This window comes from Triturus cristatus, chromosome 1_1, assembly GCF_964204655.1.
Source record: "Triturus cristatus chromosome 1_1, aTriCri1.1, whole genome shotgun sequence".
Taxonomy (NCBI): Eukaryota; Metazoa; Chordata; class Amphibia; order Caudata; family Salamandridae; genus Triturus; species Triturus cristatus.
In genome coordinates, this window is record NC_140579.1 from 944940075 (window position 1) to 944963290 (window position 23216).

The following is a 23216-nucleotide window of genomic DNA, read 5'->3' on the forward strand; positions in this document are numbered from 1 at the left end:
GTAAGAGGTGATTACACCAACTTACCCCAGCTGAGTGATCAGCCAGTTGTGTCAGATTGTTAGGCCAAGCCTGGGGTGGCATAATACATGCTGCAGCCCCTGGCAGGCCTTGGGTACACCAATGCCCTGGGTACCTAGTGTACACTGGTACAGGGGCTGACAGGGTGATCCACTTCCAATTGGTTATGCACCTAGGGTGCATAGTTGTAATTTAGTAGAGAGAACAGCAGGCTGGGGGTCTGATTGGCAGGCCCACAGCCTCAATATGTCAAAAACCAGTGAAGCAAAAAGCAAAAATTTGGGGTGACCATAGGATAGCAGACCCTACTCTCCTACAATAATCTAATCTCCCTAACTGATAAAATATACTAATCAACACACTACATGAAATTCCATACGTAGCCGGAAGATGATGATAAGTCACTCCTTCCGAAACAGAGGCAGGTAATTGCATGCAAACGTAGCAATCCCTTACTTCCATGGTCTTTACGTATTCATATAACAATTTAGAAAAAACATTGCTAGAAAAATCATTAATTGACCTATCCTTATGTATATGTACATTGCTAGTTCTAGTTGGTACTATCTTCTGTGAACTCTTCCCTATATTAGTTCTGTTCTCAGTATGACCTTCTAAAGTGTCTATAGTGACTCTAAAAGAAATCAGTAGAGCAAGCACGCTCCAAAGCAGCATTAATAAACCTGTACAGCAGCAGCACATTTTGCACCATCTTCTCAGAAAGGTACATCTACTTTTATTATTCTCAGTGTTAGCCATTTTATTAATTTGACCGTGTCTTTTGACTTAGCCTCTTCTACTCCTCTACCGAACCTTTTAGGGCAGCAAGTACCCACCAGATTATTACAATCTATTAGTTCTTAATTTTACTTCTTCACTTTCTTCTTCAAGTGTCTTCCTTGGATTTTACTCAATTTGGGTTTTCATCACTTTTCACTGTTTCTTCATCATGATCAAACTGTATCAGGTCCTGAACATCCGTCTCTTCTCCAATGTCGGACAAGATAACTCTCAGGATTCCCACAGCCTCTTCTTCAGCAACCTCTTTCAGTAAAGCCTCCTCTGGACTTCCTTGACTGTCTGCTTCTTCTCCTTGTTCAGGCAGTGCCACATACGTCCATTCCGGTGACTTGTACCTCTGGTTTGGTTTCCTTATTCTTTTAGTTCTCTCAGGTATCTTTGTTTCTTCTTCTTTAGTGGGATTTTGACTTGACACTTCGCTCACTTATTCAGCTTTCGAAGAGTTAACTCGTGTCAGTCTATACCTCAGTCTCTTTATCTTATTTGCCCAAAGATCTCCTTTAGCATTTCTCTTTTGTCTTCCTTCTTTATTGTTTCTTTCTCCAAGCCAAGTTCTCTTTCTCAGAACTCGTCCTCCATGTATCTCATTGTCACTTTCATCAGACTCTGTTTCAGTTGCCTCTTGTTCATCAACAGCTTTCTTTTCTCCAACAACTTCCTTTTCTCCAACAGTCTCTTTTTCCACCAATTGAGATTTCCCTACTTCTGTCCCTCCTCGGGTCTCCGACACGCAATCTTCTTGCTGTCTGCTTGTCCCTTCACCTGGCTTATTGTTGATGTTCCCTACACCTCCTCGGGGTTTTTCCGTAATTTGTCCCTCTCTGTCTTTGTTTGTCCCTTCTTCTTCAATATTTATCTCAGGTGGAACTTGTCCAATTTCCTCATTCGATTCAGGTGTCACTTCTATTGGAATGTTCTTTTCTTTTCTTTCTTTCTTTTTTTGTTGGTTACTGTTAGTTGGAACCTCAGGAACTTCTTCAGAATCTGAACTCGCCTCTGCGGTTTGCACTGTTCTTTTCAGAACCTCTTCTGGTGGGATAAAAATTTCTCTTGACTCACTTTCCCCACTTTCAGGATTCTTTTTCCTTCTTACTGTCTCGCTGTCTGCCTCATCACTGGAATCTGATTCTTCAAAGTATTCTTTTCCAGTGCCGTCTCTTGGATTTGGAACTCTCAGTGTGTGACTTTGCATGTATCCAATTTTTCACTCCAGCACACTTCACAGCAGTCGTTGTGGTCAAAATAACTTGTCTTGGCCATCCCCACCTTGGAACCAGGCAATTCCTTCTTCTGTGGACTTTTATCCTTACCCAGCCCCCTGGGCTCAGATCATGGGCTGGTTTCTTTTCAAGTGTGGTGGCGTCTTCTCCAACCTGGTGAAACACAGAATGAACTGCGACAGCCAGGCCCTTACAGTAATCCAAAATCATGTCATCAGTTATAGTCATTAGCTTGTTGACTGGTACAAATGCATGTCTCATAGCACGTCCCATGATAATTTCATGTGGACTCAAACCTGTTGTTCTGTCTGGAGTAGACCTAATGGTCATCAGGACTAGAGGCAAGACATCGGGCCATTTCATTCCTGTGGCTAGGCACATTTTGCCAATTCTGTTTTTGATGGTACCATTTATTTGTTCAACCACACCAGAAGCCTCTGGTCGGTAAGCACAATGTAGCTTCTGCTGTACACTCAATGCTTCACAGATTAGACCCATGATTTCATTATAAAAATGTTCTCCTCTGTCTGATACAATGGTTACTGGGAACCCGTACCTTGGGATGAACTCTCTTAACAGTAATATGGCCACTGTTATCCCATCGTTTCTTCTTGTTGGATATGCCTCCACCCACCTGGAGAACAAACAGACCACCACCAGAACATACCTCAATCTGTTGACTGGGGGCATTTCAATGAATTCTATTTGCATTCTTGTGAAGGGTCCTCCCTCCCTGCCTATTGTTCCTAGGCTCACCAATGTTTTCTTCCCAGGATTGAATTGCTGACATATCAGACATCTCTGACAAAGACTCTCTGCTATCAGCCTGAATTTTGGACTGTACCAGGTCTGCTTAAAGGCCCTTATCATAGCATCCCTTCCCAGATGTCCTTGGCCATGATACATCCTTGCCATTGTTGATAGCATGCTATTTGGCATGACTGGTCTTCCATCCCTATAGACCCACACATGATCTTTTTCCCTTGGTGCACAACCAGCTTTCACCCAATCTTTCATTTCCTCATCTCCTGCCTCATCCTGCAGCTGTTTCACTTACTCCCATGTTCCCACCTCATTAGTAAACATTAATGAACAAGAAGACATTTCTCTTTCTTTACTCCGATTAATGGAATGATTGTTTCTTGCACAGTATTGTGCTATGTCATTAGCGAATTTGTTCTCAATGGTGACAAAATCATCACCTTGACCATGAGCAGCACATTTTACAACTGCTAGTTCTTTAGGCAGCTGTATCGCCTCTAGCAGCTTTCCAACCACTTCAGCATTCTTTATGGGAGTTCCACTTGAGGTCAGGAAACCTCTTTGTAGCCATAGCTGGCCAAAATCATGGACAACTCCGAAGCCATACTGGCTGTCAGTCATCACAGTCACTCTCACACTCCTCCCAATCTTGCAGGCTTTTGTTAGTGCCACCAATTCTGCCACCTGAGCGGATTTAACTCCTTTCAAATATGATACTTCCACAACTCCTGAAACTGTACACACAGCATATGCAGCACTCAGCGTTCCTTCATCCGTTCTCAAGCAGGATCCATCCACAAACAACACATGATCACTCTCAGGCAGTGGCAGATCACTTATGTCTGGCCTTGGTTTTGTACAGTAATCAAGCACATCCAGGCAGTCATAATCAACTTCATTCCTCACTCCCACACATTCTGCATCGGGCAACAGTGTTGCTGGATTTACATTCACACATCTCTCCAGGGTCACATTTGTTGCACCAAGAATGACTTTCTCATATTTAGTCAGCCGACTATGAGACATGAACTGTGTCCGGCTCCTTGTTAAAAGGATTGCCACATCATGAGGTACGAATACCCGTACAGGATATCCCATTATGATTCCCTCACTTTGTTCCAGACTTCTACAGGTAGCAGCTACTGCTTTTAGGCAACCTGGTAAACCCACAGCTACTGGGTCAAGTGTTGATGAGAAGTAGGCAATTGGCCTTCTCAGACGTCCATGTTTCTGGATTAACACTGAAAGTGCACATCCATTTCTCTCACTACAGTACAGCTCAAATTCTTTTTCGTAATCTGGCATTCCTAGGGCAGGAGCTTCACATAGTCTGTTCTTCAACTCTTTAAATGCTGCCATTTCCTCTGGGTTTAGTTCTAATGGGTCTTTCACCTCACTTTTGGTCAATTTAATCAATGGCTTGGCAATCAAGGAAAAGTTACTTATCCACTGACGACAGTAACCCACCATTCCCAGGAACATTCTCACTTCCCTTTGTGTCATTGGGGCTCTCATTCCTCTAATGATTTTAATCCTGTCAATGGTCACTTTCCTCAGGCCTTTCTCAATAGTATGTCCCAGATACTGAACTTCTTTCTTGCAGAATTGCAATTTGGCTGGAGATACTTTTAATCCTCCATCTGCCAAATGATTCAGTAAAGCAATGGTGTCTACTTCACAAGCTTCACGTGTTTTTGATGCCACAAGCAGGTCATCAATATACTGGACCAAAACTGAATTTTCAGGCATTGTTAGACTTTCCAGAGATTTCTTCAGCAATAGATTAAATATGGAAGGGCTCTCTGTATGCCCCTGTGGAATTCGGCACCATGCCAAAATACGCTCTCCAAATCTAAAAGAAAATATTGGCTGGCTGTCATGATGCAATGGAATTGAAAAGAAAGCATGACACAAATCAATTACAGTATACCATTCTGCATCATGGGGAATCTGATACAAAATCACTGATGGATTTGGCACAATGGGACAACATGACACAACAATCTTGTTAATTTTCCTCAAATCCTGTACTATTCTGAACTTTCCATTAGGTTTCTTCAGTCCCATTATTGGTGAGTTACATGGGCTGCTCAATATTTCTCTTAACACCCCCTGCTGAATCATTTTCTCAATTATGGGTGTTATTCCTTCAATTATTTCTGGTGTCAGTCTGTATTGCGGAATGTTTGGGTAAGCCACTCCCTCTTTTACAGTAATCTTTACTGGATCTACATTTCTCATCAGACCTACATCTTCTCCAGTAAAATCCCAAACTGCTGCCTTCACTGTCTGTTTCAATTCTGGGGGTAATGCATCTGGATTAAATATAGCATATGTTCCCAAAGCCTCACATTCCCTGTTATCCATGGTCATTCTGTATAGAACATCTTCATCTGGTGTTTCAAAGGCTATTCCATCTGGAGTACAGAAAATAGTGCAATTCATCTTGCACAGCAGGTCCCTGCCTAGCAAGTTCACAGGACTAGTGTCACACACCACAAATCGGTGCATTTCTGAGAATTTCCCTATTTTAACCCTTACTGGTTCAGTAAGAAGAGTTTTAATCTGTGTGTTGGACACACCAACTACTTGGATTGCTTCATCCGAGAGAGGAAGATTCTTTACATCAGCTGACCTGACAGTCGATCTCGTGGCTCCTGTGTCAACTAGAAAAGTAACACTTTCACCATTAATTTTCCCATCTACAAAAGGTCCTGCCTGGTCTATTTCTAGAGTTGCGCCAAGTACGCACTCCTCCTCCTCTCTTCGGCACCGTCAGAAGTCTCCATCAGAGTCACTTCCCTCATTTTTCAGCCAGTATTGAGATACAGCGCTTGCGCGTTTTGGCTTGATTACCTGCTCTTCATCGTAGAACCCCGACTCTTGGCTGTACTTCTGGGATCCTCTTCTCTGCGGCAAGGGTGGTTTTGGCACCTGATTCTGCTGCTTAGCAGCCTTCTGCTGTTGCTGATGCTGACCACACCCCTCACTCTGCACCTGTGAATTCAATGATGGATTGTCATCATTAGTAGACGGTGGATTCTTACACTCGGATTTCCAGTGCCCTAATTTTCCACAGTTGTGGCATGGGAATTTCTTCTTGGCTTCCTCTATATTTCCTTTCCCTTTTCCTGGACCAAACCTGGGTTTATTTCCTGGTTTATTTGCTTGTTCAACCAACTGAGCTTCCTGTCTTTCTGCCACTTTCACCTGTGCCCACATTGCCTTTTCTTTTAGTTTCCTCTGCTTTGCCTCAATCTCATCACTGAAGTATTTTGCATGTCTCAGGATCTCATCAATCTTCTTGCTCTGCCAGTCTACGGTATGCTGCCTAATCATTTCACTGATTTCAGGCCGCAAGCCATACACAAATCTATATACAAAATGGCTCAGGTCCTTGTCACCCAGATGTTCATCTCCACTGAACTGTTTGAAAGCTAATATTAGTCTTTCATAATATGCATGGACTGATTCTTTCAATTCTTGATGTGTTCGATCTATTTGAACCCAATCTGTTTCCTTGGGGGGTACCTTATTTTTCAAGAAGGCCATAACCTGTTCGTACTTTTTCATGACCTCCGGATCTGGAGCTCCTGTCTTTGGATCTCTTGGGTATTCCTTAGTGGGCCAGTTGATGACTATTTTACATTCTGCCCACAGGTCTGCTGGTACAATTATATCAAACAGACTATTCAGGTCAATCCACAGTACTTTTGAGAACTTCACAAATCTGTCGACCTGTCTATACCACTCGACGGGCTTCTCCCTTAGTTGAGGGAAATCATTTGTAAATGACAAAATATCCTGTCTGGTCCATGGGACATGTACATACCCACCTCCTGGAATCTCCCTCATAGGATAGGCTGTCACTGCTTTCTCCTTTTCTTTCAGAGGGAATGTCGAGTAAGTTCTATCTATCCCATCCTCTCGCTTTCTGTACCATCTGTCTTTCCATCTCTCCACATCTCCCCATTTTCTCAGCAAAGCAACCATCTCCTTAATCTGTCCTGTCCGGCCTGCATTGTTCAGATTCTCAATGTCTTTATCTGTGAAATCCACTCGGTAAGGCTTTTGTAAAGCTTTTACCTTGTCCATGTCGATCCCCATTTCACTGGCTATTCCTTTCAACCTGTCATGTATATTCTTTGCTCTCCATGTGATGCTCTTGCACAGGAAGAGAATCTCCCCTTCCTGATAATTTTTCAGCGTTTCTGTAGGGATTGTTCTTACAATCATCTCCTCCATTTCCATACGTAGCCTGGCTACATCAATTCCCTGGGATTCTTTTTCTTTCCTCTGCAAAGCCTTCAGCCAATCATTCAAATCCTCAGCAGTTATTCCCACAGATTTTTCTGCACCCCCTGGTTCTGACACTCTTTGTGGCTCTAGGATTGATTCCCTGTTCCCTTCCACACATCCAGAGTTCAAACTTGAGTTAGTCTGCACACTCAATTCTCCTCCACATATGGTATGTCTCCACTGATTTTCTCCTGTTCTCCTCTGTGTCTCTTCTGCTCTCATTACTGCCTGCTCCAGAGGAACAATCAATCTGTTACCCACATATGGAACTGTCAAACCATTTTCGCCCGTCCTCTGCTTGTCAAAAATCGGCATAACCGGACCTATTGTCACAGGCACCGTGACTGCTTCAAGATTCTTAGTTAGTTCCCTGACTTTCTCTCTATCTCTCTTTCTCTCTTTCTTTCTCTTTCTCTTTCTCTCTCTCTTTCTCTTTCTCTCTCTCTTTCTCTCTCTCTTTCCCTCTCTCTTTCTCTTACCACCAGAGAACAACCGCTTTTCAACCCAGGGGTGGTACCCTCTGTCTTAATAATCCGCAGGGTGTCTCATTGGGGTCACTGCTGTTCCTATCTCTGGTTCTCGTCTATACGGGGGTGGTCTTTTATAGAGCATGTCCTCTAGGACATCGTCATCAGACTCATTCGCCCCATATCTCCTTGTTTCTACATTATGTTCTTTCTCTGTACACTTTCTCCCTTCTGTCTCCTCTGCTGTTCTCATAGGATATAATCCCTCAGTCATACTAGCATCTCGCCATCGTCGCATCCGGTCGTGATGGGTTTCGCGATCATACTTTCGCCCGAACATATAGCGGTAACTCCCTCCACCCCTCTGCGTTTCTCGATCATGCATTTCATCTTCCCATTCAGTTAATGCCTCAAATTGCGTCGGCCTAGGCCAAGGCTCTAGACACATCCTCCGCTCCCGTAAGTTTCTCAGTATGGCCAGATTAAATGAGCCATGTTCCGGGAAAGCTAAAACCCCATCCTCTTTCGTATACTTCACCCAGTTATCTAACCAAATACATGTATGATACCCATACTTTGCAACCATGAAGGATGCGGGGGTTCTTATCGGAGGAAGTAACTGTCCTTCCCTAGTCACAAAATCTTTATCCTTGTCAAACCAGTTCTTTACTTTACTAAGCAAGGATTTCTTTTTCTTTTCCTCAGCGTGGTAGTACATTTTCTTATTTTTCCACAACCTTTTTTTTTTTTTCCTACAACTGTACGATCTCCTGCCCAATTGCAGCACGACTTACACCAACACACCAAAGTACCAATCCTGGAGCGTCTACGTCACTAACTCAGTCCACGAATCCCAGCGCGACTCACACCAACACACCAATCCTGGAGCGTCTACGTCACCCTGTACGTCTTCCAAACTTTGCGCAGCGTACACTAGCACACCAATCACCGTACTTCCACCGTTCCAACCCACTGTCCAATCACAGCGCGGTCTCCCTGACGTCAGCAGTCGCTGCAGCAGCTTCTGCTCCTGTCTCCTGTCTCTCTCCTCTACCCTTACAAGACTTTACAACACTACTCGGTAGACTTTGCTTCAACTTCTACGAGTCTGTTAGTTACAACATACAAACATCTCCATTGTCTGCTTCGCTAGCCACAGAACAGCAAAAGACCTTTCCCACGAGAATTCTGCCTTTCCCGAGAGCAGCGCTTACCTCTGCCCTACTACAGAATCGTTACTTCCGTTGATAAAGTAGCACATCCCTCTACTCTACCCTTCTAGCAAGCACCAATTAACTGTTCTCTCCGGAATGCTCCTAAGAGTTTCACAATTAACCAGAATGCCTTCTCATTCACGCACTTTCACACCAGAAAATGTAGTACATTTGCACAGAATTCTGTCTTTCCCGAGAACAGCGAACAGTCTGTCCTACTACAGAATTATATCACACGTTAACAAAGCAGCGCTTACCTCTGCTCTGTCCTTCTACCAAGCTCAGTAAATACCTATTACCTTTCTAGTGATAAGCTTTAACGGAATGCCATACGGATCCCTGAGACCTAAGACCAGAATTTCACAGATAACCTCCGCTATCATATACACTTCTCTCACACAGAAAATACGTTTCTAATGGTAACACACAGCGATGCTACCTTATCGAACCCAGACAATGCGACGCGCAACTTCAATTGTCACACGTTTTCCCCTGTCTGCATACAGGTCCAACAATCCCGCCTTTTTCCGAGAGCAGCACTCCCTCTGCCCTACTACGGAACTGTCACCGACTTCCTACGTCCCAGAAGCCGTACACAATACATAAAACTCAATACAACTTTGACATATAGTGTTAGTACAAATATCAATCAATAATCAACAAGCCTATATACACGCAATTTCGCCAGATCAAGACAATAGTTAACCATCATTCTGCTACCAAGAAGCTGGTGCAGATCAGAGCTCTCCTCTACTTCCACAGACGGAGTGATCTCACAGTCACACACACATCACACGCTGGTGGGGCCCATTACACCAACACTCATCCTACCACTCTATCCGTGCCCTGTATAAGGAGAAACACTTTCGATACCTAACCAGTCTGCATGTACCCTGAGGTCAATGGCATCTACTAGTTGCTATAGATCTGGCGAAAACATTTCAAATAATATGCAAATAAATTCAATAAACATGACAATAAAATAACCACCCGACACAGAGATTCAAACAGAATTTTTGTTTATCTAAAATTGCATGAAAAGCCAATTAAATGCAAATTCATTTCTCTCATATTTACCTATTCTGGCTAAAAGTCAGATCTTAAGTCAGAACCGGTCCTCAGTAATTCAATCAGAGTTTCTAGCCGTCATGTAGAGTCACCGTCCTCTCCGTCAGCATCGGGACCTCGGATCATCAGTTCGGGAAGAAGTGGCACTAGACCTCTTTAGTCTACTAATATTTATACTGAAATTACATTCTGAAAGGTTACAATCATTGTTCAAAACGGATGAATGGCGGAAATAAAGTCATCTTGGTACATTTGAGATACTGTGCGAGATTTTCTCACTCTTAGATCGTTCCAAATAATGAATAGAAAAATAAGGGGTCCATAACTTATTCGTTACTTCTACGGATGTCTCTTTTGGATAATTTGTATCCCAGTCGTGGGATCATTTCAAGTTCATAAGTTCAGTATTCGGTTTTGCAACAAATATCATGTTCAGGGGCTCTTGGCATCCGTCCTGGGTTTGTCATCATGATCATGGCTTTTCAGTTTGTTGAGAGGGCAAGGTCACAGGCAGCGCGAAGCGTGGGTTGAAGAACGACCCTGCTTCCTTCCAGAGGTTGGTCAACAGGTTCCTGGCTGGGTTGGAGAACTTCAGTGCCGCCTACTTCGACAACAATGCAGTCTTGAGCTCCAGTTGAAAGGATCATTTGTATCATCTTCAGGTGGTGTTGAAGGCCCTGCTAAGCGCAGGTCTCACTATCAAGGCAGTAAGTGCCATATAGGGCAGGGGTCTGTGGTGTACTTGGGACACCACGTAGGGAGCAGCAAGGTGCAGCCCCTACAGCCAAAGGTTGACACCATTCTGGTTTGGGCACACCCCAAAGACCCAAGAAGCAGCCCCATCAGGTGATCTGGACAGAGGCGTGCCATACTTCTTTTTACACCCTGAAAGAGCCTATGTGCTTGGCGACCGTGCTCCTAACTTCTCCAAGAGTTTGTATTGCAGACTGATACCTGACAGCATGGTGTGGCAGCTGTGCTTTCATAGCTAAATGAAGAGGGCCTGGATCAACCTGTAGCTTTCATTAGTAGGAGGTTTCTTCTCACGGAACAGAGGTGGAGTGCAATTGAAAGGGAAACTTTTGCTGTGGTCTAGGTGCTGAAGAATCATAGACCCTACTTGTTTGGGACATACCACAGGCCCCTCAGAGGGATAATGCAGATCAGGGGTGAGACTCCTAAACTGTTGAGGTGGTCCATCTCCCTACAGGAAATAGACTTTATGGTGGAACACCGCCCCGGAACAGAACATGCCAACACTCATGGTCTTTCCAGATTCTTCCACCTTAGTGATGAGAACTCCCAAGAGGTTGGGTAGCTCTCCAAACTTTCAGATGGTGGGGGGGAGGGCAATTTAGACCTGGCATCTTTTGGAGTGGTTCCCCTGTGTTTTTGCCTATGTTTTTGACTCAGTGCTGCATTTCATTTTTGCTGGTGTTAGGACTCTGGGCACTTTACCACTGCTGAATAGTGCTAACATGCAAGTGCTTCCTGCATAAAATGTAAAGATATTTGGTTTCTCCATGATTGGCCTATTTGATTTACTAGTAAGTCCCTAGTACAGTGCGTAAGGTGTGCCCCGGGCCAGTAAATGAAATGCTACTAGTGGGCCAGCAGCACTGATTGTGCCACCCACATGACTAGCCCTACAAACATGTCTCAGGTCAGCCACTGCAGTGTGTGTGTGCAGTTTTAAACTGCCATTTCGACTTGCCAAGTGCACCCACTTGCTGTGCCCAAACCTTCCCTTTTATTACATATACGTCAACCCTAAGGTAGGCCCAAGGTTGCCCCATGGGCAGGGTGCAGTGTATTTAAAAGGTAGGACATGTACAGTTGTGTTTTTCATGTCCTGGTAGTGAAATACTGCTAATTTGGTTTTTCACTACAGCAAGGCCTATCTCTTCCATAGGTTAGCATTGGAGCTGCTTTGTAACATCTTATGTTAAGTGTATTTGCCAATTGGGAGCTGATAGAAAATTGGAGTTTGATGTATCTGAACTCGCAATTTTAAAATACATCTTTTACTGAAGTTGGTTTTTAAATTGCAGGTCTGAAAATGCCACTTTTAGAAAGTTGGCATGTTCCTACTTTAGCAATTTTGTGCCTCTGCCTGTCTCTGAATACATGTATGGATCAGGAAGACAGTTGGACTGTTTGTGCTTTCACTCTAGACAGTCACACAAAGGGAACAGAGGGGTACTCTGCATATCCTGATGGCCCATCACCAGGTTGATGGGTCTTCCTGAGCTGGAGTGGTGGGAGGAATTGACACTGACACCTGAATAGGGCTGTGTCTGTCCTCACACAAAGCAGTAAAGTGTGTCTGGAGCCAGGGTAGGAAAAGGCAGGGTTGTGTGCACTACAAAGACTTTCCGTTGATGTTAGCCTACTTCAAAGGCTGAAATGGGTATAAGTACTGGAACTGTGACACCATATACTCGGAACATGTCTGGACTGAGGACATTCTGCCAGTAAAAAGAGCTGTTTTGCTTCGGGAGGGACTGACACTTTGCTGTTTGCTTTGCTGTGCTGGCCTGCTGCTTCTGTCCTGGGAGTGACAGGACTGGACTTTGCTGCCTATATCCTCCTTTCTGAGGTTCTCCAAGGAAGTGCTTGAGTCAAGCTTGCCTCCTGTTAAGAAGTCTAAGGGCCATCTAAAATGTCACCTACCAGCACCTGGGCTCTCTTGCTGAGAGTCCTATATTGCCAAGTGGTGCAAAATCTAATTCCTGGTCCCTTGAAAGTGAGTTCTGGTGCAACAAGAAGAAAAATCAATGCATCGATTTCCAGCGTCATTCCTCTCGACGCATCGCTGCAGAACTGGACGCATCGCCGCTGCCTGCACCGGAGCATGTCCTCCACTTGACGCAACGATCGCACCTTCCAATGCAGGCCCCAGCTTTCTGTTGCAGCATGTCAGAAGAAACACCGCCGCGTGAGCTTAGGAATCGACACAGCACGACTTGACTTTGGACGCATCATCCCTGGGTGCCAATTTCTTCACTGACACTGCACCGCAGTAAGGATCATAGGACTCATGCCGAAATCGACGCATCACATCTCCTGCAACAGTAAGGAACTGGCGCATCACCTCTTCTGCCTAGCAGTAAGGAACAGACGCACCACCTGTTTTTTTTATGCCTCACCTCCCCTGCACCTCGCATCTTCTTTGATTTCTGAAGCATCTAAAGTAGTTTGTCCTGATCAAGAACAACCATTGATTTTCAAGAACTGAACTTCATTTAATCTTTCAATATTTGTATCTTGAATTGTATGTGTTGGATTTGTGTTGTTTTGTTTTTGTTTCATTTGGATACATATTGGCTATTTTTCTAAACTGATGTGGAGTATGTTTGTGGTGTTTTCACTGTGTTACTGTGTGTGGTTTATACACATACTTTACACATTGCCTCTGGGATAAGCCTGACTGTTATGTGCCAAGCTATTAAAGGGGTCAGAAGGGGTTGTCTTATGTGTGTAACTCACCCTGACTAGAGTGAGGGCCCCTACTTGGACAGGGTGCAAACCACTGCCAACTAGAGACCCCATTTCTAAAACATCTGAAATGCGATAATTAGGTATCTGTGAAGCAGTGCATGTTGGGAATTGTAGGTGTATACTGATGGAATGCAGTGGAATAATTTCAAGAGCAATTACTATGTGGCTTTGATTGTTGGAGCAATTATTATTATGTTTTTTGATATTCATGGATTTCTGACGAGAGGTACTTCAAATCAGAACATTGAACTTGCCTGCTAAGTGAGGTGTACTGTGATGAGCTATCAGTTACACCAAAATAGAGACGTACTCTTTCTTGCATGAGTGTATTATGTGAGCTTGGTGGTGGTTCTTTCCGTACTGCACAGGGAGTGGACACACTGAGCATAGTGACTTTCGCAGGTCGAGGGCTCACTATTGTATGGAAGAAAGTAGCATTCTTACTATTGAAGAAACATTTTTGTAGTCGAAGCAGGGAGTGGCTTTGACTTTGTTAAAATGGGGAATCCCTTGTCAAAGGAGGAGAAAGACGACAATAAGGAAGAGAAGTTTCCTCCTGATGGTACTCCAGCTAGAGAAAGGACGGCAAAGAAAGGGCTACACATGTACATGTGGCTTAACCAATGACATGAATATATGTCTAAGGGTGGGGAATTTCAATTTCCATTGAGTGGAACCTTCCACATCCCTCGAAATAGATTTTGAGAAGAAGAATGTACAACTTAAAACCACACAATTTGAAGCCCTGAATCTTTGGGAACAGAAAGCATGCGAGAAGAAAAGAAAGGAATTTAAATTAAAAATCCGGTGTAAGGTTCATTGATGGAGAAGCGCGTAGGATGAGAAAAGACAGAGATAGGAGAGAGAGGATTTCATCGAGACTGCTGGGGCCTATACCATGCTAGAAGTTAAAGAGAAGGAAAAACCAAAGAGAGAGACAGAAACAAGGAGTGAGGAGGAAGACTCCTTCATAGATGAGCTCCTTGGCACAAGATCACCTCCATATAATGTGGCAGCTGGCCCACCAAGCACTACTGCATCAGCTGAGACAGGAACTGGTGCTGAAACCTCAACAGAGGTCTGTACACCTCCCCAAGTTATGCCGAAACTACTGTTCTATTCTGTGCTCAGACCCCCCCCAATCATTGCATTAAACAACTTCCCTCTGTCGGGTGCCCCGATCATTTCCCTAGCTGAGGAACCCGTTTGTACCATCCCAATTTGACCTATCCAGAGTACACCTCACAGTTCAGCACTGAGGGCTTGAGGAATAGCATTAGCTCCTCTACAAGGAGAAACCCAGTCAGAGGGGGAACGGGTGGTCAAACCACCAAAACGGACTTATCAGTTAGGTCATCGGGTGTAGGGCAAATCCCACAACAATTCCATTGTTCTTTTACTCACCATACCACCCCAGTTTAGACCCAGTCATATGCAAATCAGTATTGACCCTGCTCCCCATGGCAACATTCCAGCCCGAACTGCTGAGGCAGGTACTCCCTTGACCAGAAAGAAGCATCTTGGGACCGGTTTCAGGGTATCACCCCTCATCAACCAGGCTAGCTTGAATCCAGTGGTGCAGTGAGCATGAGATCCATGTTTGGGCATACCCTTCCCATACAACATTCCTTCAAAGCCAGACCTACTGGGATTGCCAATGCTTGTCGTGCTTGTTTTTGGTGGCATTCACAGTTTGTACTTGGTTCTGAAAAAGACTTTCCTTTCTCAGCAGTTGTTTCTCTCAGCTGGTTTTCAAGTGGAGCTCCAGTATGCCCTCCACCGAGATGTGCCCTCATTGTTTCCATCACTGCTGGGGTGAAAGTCCGGACCTGGCCGGTTTAATCTGTGTTTGTCACTCTTGCACGAGATGAACAATTTATATCAACTAAAGGCACATAAAAGAATACACTAGTGAATGCATGCCTCACTGTAGACGGACAAGGAAGGAGGTGGAGAGAGTGAAGGGAATGGGGGCTTGGGGAAGGATTATAGTGTGGTGTTGGGGCAAGTGAACTGGAGGAAGTGAGTAAAAACAAGGTATAAAACGTGTAAAAGGACAGCGAGATCAACAAACACAGATACATGTCTTAATATATAGCATGAATATAGAAAAAGATACTAAACAGTATGAAAGTGACCCTGTGGTAGGCTACATCGTGGCTCAATGCTTTACTTTTAAACCTACTTAACGGTGTTGTACGAAATAAAGACGGCTCTAACTTTAAGGAAGGTCTTTTCTGTTAATTGTACCCACATTCAAAAGCAAATGCTCTTTAACTCATCATATGAAGTGATTTACATTGTTAATATGCTTATGTAAAGCACATCGCAAAGAAAATAGAAAACAATATAGAAAATCTATTTAAGCAGACTACACTGCTTAAGATCAAACATATTTTACAACACATTCATCACTATTGTTTTTAAGACAATTTAAATTACTTTCTGGAAAGATTAAGACTATTGATAAAAGGTCAGTAGAACTTACTTTTATAGATAAAACTGACAAAAAAAAGCACACACAGTATGCAAACATGAGTGACATCGAGCAGCTCTCATGAAAACCCGCTTCTGCCACGCTGGGTGGGACCACCCTGCCCCCAAACACCTTTGCCCTATTCTCTACCCGCCACTCACTTTTTAAACTAAAATTTTACTGAATACAATACCATTAAAAATAGTCCTTTTAAAGCAAAGAAACCACTTAGTAGTTTTCTTACCTGGCAGAGATGTTTGAGGCATTGTAGAATGTTGATAGCTCTCATAAAAAGAAAGGTTCTGTTTTACTAATATTTGATGCAAGGCAGTGCTGCAACCATGGTATATCAAAAGGAAAGATAAAAAATGCAACACATCTATCAAGATATGGTGCATTTTCTCTCTCTCTCAACGCTGGCGCAACTTTGCCTTCTATGCACGAATACACATACTCTTGTGTCATAGTGCAAGTTTGTGTGCATTCTCTAAAGAATAGGTTTTGTGCTTGAATGGACTGTTCTAGTACAAAAACTATTCTTTAATAACTTTTCCAAATTGTATCTGTGCGAGGTTTGTGAATAAGGAAAAATAAAAACATTTTTCCTCGTTTTGCCTACCTTGAGGAGGTGTAAGGGTTTGGGGCAAATCCCGGATTATGAATTTTACTAGATATGGACTGGTGTCAAAACCCTTGAGTGGTTGCATGGGAATGTCCATGTACTTACCTCCCATAGAATGCCTCCTTGAGGCAAGGCAGTGCAAAGTAGTGCATAGCACAATACTGAGTTACTTTGTGATATTTCCAACACAAATCCTGGTTTGCATTGGATAGCCAATCCCAGACCAACACTCTGTGCTCAGTCTGCATCACAAAAGTGAAGCAAACCAGGTGTGAAGCATTGGTAAATCTCAGCTTATGTTTCTAAAAATGCCTGAATGTCAGTACACATATTAAACAATATAACTTAAAAGTGTTACTCAATATTCAAAATTAAAATGTATTTTTACCATCACAAATGTTACTTAAGCATTCTTCCCCCCCAAAGATGTTTTGACTGATTATGAAGCCAAAAATATTTTCCACTATCCCATACTCTTACTTGCCGGGGCATAGGTACAATCTTTCCACTTCTCAAAAAGGCTGCGGGAGAATCCAAGGGCGTGGAGCAGTTCATGTAGGGTAACCTGAGGGGGAGCCAAAACAAATCTATCAGAACAAATCTACACCTGAGAGGGAGCAGGCAAAGACCATCAGGACAAGATCATACTTTGGGTAGTAGAAAGACACCATCAAGACCACACCTGAGGGAGAGCTTCTAGAGACCATCAGGATAGGATCACACGTTGGGTAGGGCATACAGAGACTACCAAGGCAATATCACACCTGAAGAACAAATCCACACCCAAGAGGGAGCAGGCAAAGACCACCAGGATAAGACCACACATGTACGGGAGTAGGCAGAGACCATCAGGACAAGCCATCAGTTGAGTGGGAGCAGAAACATATGCATCAGAGCAATAACACACCCAGAGGTGAGCAGGCAGAGGCTATCAGGGCAAGACCCCACCGGAAGTGAAAAAACCACACCAGGACAATCAGTGCAGAACCACATCTGAGTGGGAGCACACAGACACCATCAGGGCAAACCCACACCTAATGGGAAGCAGTGAGAGACCATGAGGGCAATACCAGACCCAAAGGAAGGGAAGCAGACAGAGACCATCAGGAGAAACCCACATTTGAGGAGGAGCAGTCTGAAACTATCAGGAAAGGACCGCACTTCAAGAGGAACAGACCATGACCGTGAGGTAAAGACCACCCCCGAGGAAGAGCAGACGGAGGCCATCAGGACAAGACCACAACAGACAGAGACCACAAAGAACAAGAGACCACAACCAAAGAAGAGGATACAGAGGTCACCATGGCAAGACCACAGCAGAGACGACCATCTTAGGGGGAGCAGACAAAGCCCTCCGGGGCAAAACCACTCTTGAAGGGAAAGGACCATGCCTGGGAAGGGCAGATCAAGCTCATCAGGGCAAAACCACACTGAAGGAAGAGCAAATCGAGACCACCGAGTCAAGACTACATTTGAGAGGTAGCAGAAAGATGGGACAAGACCAAACCTGAGGAGAAGCAGACACAAACTATCTGGATTAAACCACTCCAGAGGGACAGCCAGAAAACCGTGAGGTCAAGACCACACCTGGGGGCAAGCAGGCAAAGATCATCAGGACAATACCACACCTGGGGGAAAGTAGGCAGAAGCGATCAGGGCACGACCTGAGGGACAGCAGACATAGAGCAGTCAAGAAAATGCCACACCACAGAGTGGGTGAGCAGTCACAGAACCATCAGGGAGAAGATTACACCAGAAGGAGAGCAGGCAGAGGAATATCAGAGGGCTCAACCACTCCTGAGGGCCATAAAGGAATCTGTGGAATAATCACAGAACAAGTTCACACTTGTCATCATGGGGAAGAAAGAAGTGAATCATGGGAACCAAGCATATTATGAGGATGAGCAGAGGAGGTAAATCAGAGCAAAACCTCACCCAAGGGTGAATCACTGTACACAACCATGTTTGAGGGGCACAGTCAGAGTACAAACTCCTGACAACTCTACATTATAAGCACATGTTTGCACTGCGTAGTGTTTCATCCCTGCTGTGTGAGTACCAGATTAAGTGGTGGAGGGAACGCTGTCAACGGTGTTGTTCTACCCAGGGATGATGATGCAGCAATAATAGGGATAAACATTACATTGATTCATATTTTTCAAACAGGAAGACTAAAGCCTAGGTCTAATACTTGGTATTCTTGTGATAATCTATCATTTTCAACTGAATGGTAATTAGATATGTGTGAAAATGTGGGCTATAGATTTGGCGATTCAATATTTTTGCATCCCAGTAATCAGCAATTTACTATTTTCTAAAGTAGCTTACGGAGGCCTGGCCAAAGTGCTAAAAAGTGCCTATTTAAGCACAGTAGACATTCTGTAAAAAGGGAGCAGGGACTTGTATTCAATGGTTGTGAACCTGCAAAGGATTCTATACTTGAAGAAAAAAGCTATTCATAAAAATAGCTGTCATGTATGGGACCCCTACACTGAGTCATAAACCTAGAATAACTTCCTGAAATTAAATTTCCTTATCCAAGGAAAGAGAATCGATGAAGAATGTCATGTTGACTAACTCACTAATGTGGGCGGCATGTAGAAAATTCCTGAAGCTAGCAGTCGGGACTAGGTGATTTTCTTAGAGTATAAATCTATCTAGGTTGGTAAAGTCTTATTCTTTCGACTGGACAGTAGCAGGCATACCATAACGACCCTCTACCCTAGGGTAGAGGACGCGTTCGTACAGGGGAGCTCACTTACCTGCACCACATCTAAATGGCGGCTGGCGGCCTTCCCGAGATGAGTTTGGCAGAAGATGATGGCACCTGGGCCGTCCCGTATGGTCCAGTTGACAGTAAGAGGCATAGGCAATGACAGATGGCTGTAAGGAGATGGGTGATAAAAGGAGAAAGATGCTGACAATAGGCATGTCGTTCACTATGCAAACCTACAACACGAGATTTTGGTTCAAACATGGCAACTAATTTGGTATGGCTCATTGCAATGGATTTGATAACACTGTGTATAATTTGTCTCATAGCACAGTTTATTCTTTTCTCAATTCACTTGTTTTGGTTTGACCAATGGCATGTTCTGTACTACCCCCTTTCCACTAGAATTACTCTGCTCCGTGACATGAACTTTGTTTCTCCCTTAGCACTAGATTTGTCTCTGTGTTCCCACTGCATACTCTAGGTTTCCTCCTGAACATTACATTTGCTTTTCCCATTGGTACCCTATGTTCCCAGCTGGGCACTACATCTGCGTCCTTAAATGGCATGGTATATGTTACTGGGACTCTGCACTAGATGTGCTTTGCTCCATGGCACAATCTATGGTTTCCAAGCGGCAGTAGATTGTCTTTGCCTCACGGCACAATTCTACTTTCCCCCATGGCACAGGGCTTGCTTTTCTCCCTAGAACCATCTGTAGTTTCCTTAATGGCATTGTCTTTGCTTACCTCACTGTAACATTTGTTCGTGCTTGCCACCTTCACATAGAGGATGAAGTCGGCTCTGGTCACACCAACCCCAACCTCCTTCATCACCTCTCGGGGCACATCTCCATACTCTGGCCAGATAGCGTATCCTTCCAGGTGCTCATCTGGAATCTATAGATGAGAGAAAGGAAAGGTAAGTGTCAATAAAACCCAGATACTCCGCTATTACATGGTCCACTCATGCCTGTAATCAAAGAGTTGATCTACTGTTCTAAGTTATTTAAAACCCCTGAATCACAGGCCAACAATCATTGTTGTGGTTCAACTACTACTGCTGTGGTCCCAGCAGAAAGGCAATGTATACCACATAAAAGCCTCTTGTTACTAGCAGAACAATTTAAGAGGGAGTGATGAAAAATGAAACATGAGATTATATAGTGAAGAGCCAAGAGTTGAACTTTTTTGAAGTGTGATTTATTCTCCATTGCGCAAAGTGCTGAAGGATCCAAGTAATCACAACCTTATAAGTATCTACCATGATGCCTTCATACAAACATTCTGCAGCATCATTCTGCCTTCCTGATACGTATCATTTACTACCCTGTCAAGTTTGAAATAGTGGTAAACCAAGCCCTCAAAATCACTGCCACCCCTTAAATGCCAGAGTGCTAATCCACTAAAGCTGAGGACGGCCTCCATGTGTTTATGCTGTTAGACAGTGCTCTGCAAAGACAACAAAAGACTATGAACTCCTGACAACTCTATGATGCCCAGTCTCCTTCCAGATGGTTATCCTTCCCAAATAAATCCAAGATAGCAGAACTCTAAAAGTACTCACTATCCAAGAAGCAGAAATCTAGCTCCAGAATGAACCATATTTGCATTAAGCTCTGGAAAGAGATGTTGCTTTGTATATCATGCAACACAACTTCCTACAATATTACCAACCTTGTCTGGGAGTGAAACAAAACGTTGACATTTGGGAACGGTTAAGTGTGGCAGGCCCAGGCTGGGGCATGTGCCTCGATCCTACGACACATCTCTGCCACCTTTGACAGCATGTATCATGGTATCATCATACATCGTCTCCATGAATCCATGAGCATCATGAGATCCATACTCAGATAATTCACTTCCTTCTGTATCAACTAGTGAAGGTGAAATTGTCATCTTCCACCTCTTCTGTCAGTAGGATCTACAAAAGTGTGCTGCATGGATCAGCATTTTCTTAATCCTCTTTGGTATTTATATTTCTTAGCTGGATCCTCCTCGCTTATATTTAAGTGACTGCTTACTCTGAGCCCCATATAGCTCTTGACTCCCAACCACTAATGTGGTATTTGTGTGTTACCGTTTATGCTGATCTGGACTATGTTTTACAAAATCAATACGTTTACCTTCTGCCAAATGTAGAGGAAAATCTGCCCACCTCTGTTGCATCAAAACATTGCTTTGGTTCTTAAGCAGCAATACCCTCCATTGAATAATGTAGTTAAATCTACATAAGGTTGCCAGAAAAAACCCATAGAGACCCAAGAGAGAGTCTACTCATCTTTGGCTCAGCCCAAATCTCTTCAGCCATAAAAGCCTTGGCCAGTCAGTTGTGAAATATAGCATTGACTTGAAAAGTGCTGAATTCAAAAAGCCTTGCGTGGCATTATCTCCAGTTATCTACCTTTTATGCCAGCACTGCAAGTACTCCCATGCTACTGGCAGTGAAGGCATGTACGGTTAGTCTTAATAAACTTTATTTTCTGTGTAAGTGTTCTGAAGGGGTGAGCACCATGTTAACCACTACAATTAACTAAATAAAGCGATGCACTCAACAGGCTCATCTGATCTTCACCAACCATCAGCTCCCAGATGATGGAGCCGGACTCACAACAGAAGTACATTTCTAAAGCAGATTTAGGGCCACAAAGCTATCTAGAGCTGAAGAGCCCACTTGTCCAAAAGCTGAGACCATAAGAAATTTCCAGTTTCACATCCAGCCCCTTAGTCTACTGACATCAGCTAGAGAGCATCGCCTATCAAGCAGCAAGTCTTTCCTGAAGCTTTGACATTTTACTGGACATATCAGTTTTTTTCTACACTCTCCTAATAGTTGAACATATCATCCTTGTGATTAGCTTTCTGTATGCAGGATATACAAGAAGCCAGCCTCCCTCCTGTAATGCAGGCACCTGTTCTGAGGGGAGCGCATAACTGCACCACAGTTGGAAGGGAGACATGAGGGTCTGGTGATGCTGTACTGGAAACCTTGAAAACAAGGAGAGGGGCTCTAACGTACCAAAGGGACAGAGCACGAAAGACCGAAAGGTTAAAAATAATAGTTCCCTTTGGAGGTATTGCACATCTGAAACACTCACTGATTTTTACACAAACAACATTCACACAAAATTGGGTTAAAATTCTACACGGGATGCTAAAGCACTTATTCAAAAAAATATATTTTTTGTATTCTTCAATAACACTATATGTTAAAAACATGTGGAAATGAACAATATCTATAAAAAAGTTTTTTCAAGACATTAAAATCCATCAATATTGCTTTAGTAACACAATATGTTTTTAAAACTCATTACACTACGAAGGTTCCTGGAAAGGAAAATGGTGGGACACTTATATTTGTCTTAACACTGTTAGTCCTGGAGTAATGAACAGCACAACCCAGAAGAATAAAGTGTTTGTATTGCTGCTGTCTTTCCACAGATTTAACACAGTTCTTAGGCGTCAACGCGTTTCAGTGGCACAACATCATTAAAGCCACCTTCTTCAGGACAAGGGGTTTAGTTCATTCCTTTCCACAATTAAATGTAACACATACCTAGGTTGAAAGAAATATGTATATAATAAAAAACAAATATTTGTGGAAAGAGGTTACATCCTATATCTAACATAGTTGGTAATCCCTACCTAAAACCAATTATTTAATAATGTTTAAAAATATGGTACATTTGCATGCATTTTAAAATGTAACCATAACAAGTTTGTCATGAGCTAAAAAATGTACATGTACTGCATTTGGCTCAAGGGGTCCATAAGTACTTTAAACATCCCAGCAGAGATCTATCTCATATAACAAAATACAATCACCTCCAGTTATAACCCATTCAACCATACATTCCTTCAATACTTTAGTGACTTACCGGTGCAAAAGCACTCAGTTAGATTTCATTCCATAGGGTTAAATATCTTCCCTTATGATGATGCAACGATAATCTATTGATTTGGGGTCTAAAAATGGGGACATAAGGGTAACCGATTGTCATCTAATTTTAGTTCAGTTCAGTAATAACTTTAATTCGGTCAGTTTGACCTTAAAA

At 43.4% G+C, this 23216-nt stretch overlaps 1 pseudogene; it reads right to left on the reverse strand.

The window, feature by feature from the left end:
• LOC146871338 (ciliated left-right organizer metallopeptidase-like) overlaps window positions 1-21197 on the reverse strand; it is a 149025-nt pseudogene extending 127828 nt beyond the window's left edge.
• Window positions 21198-23216: the final 2019 nt, after the last annotated feature.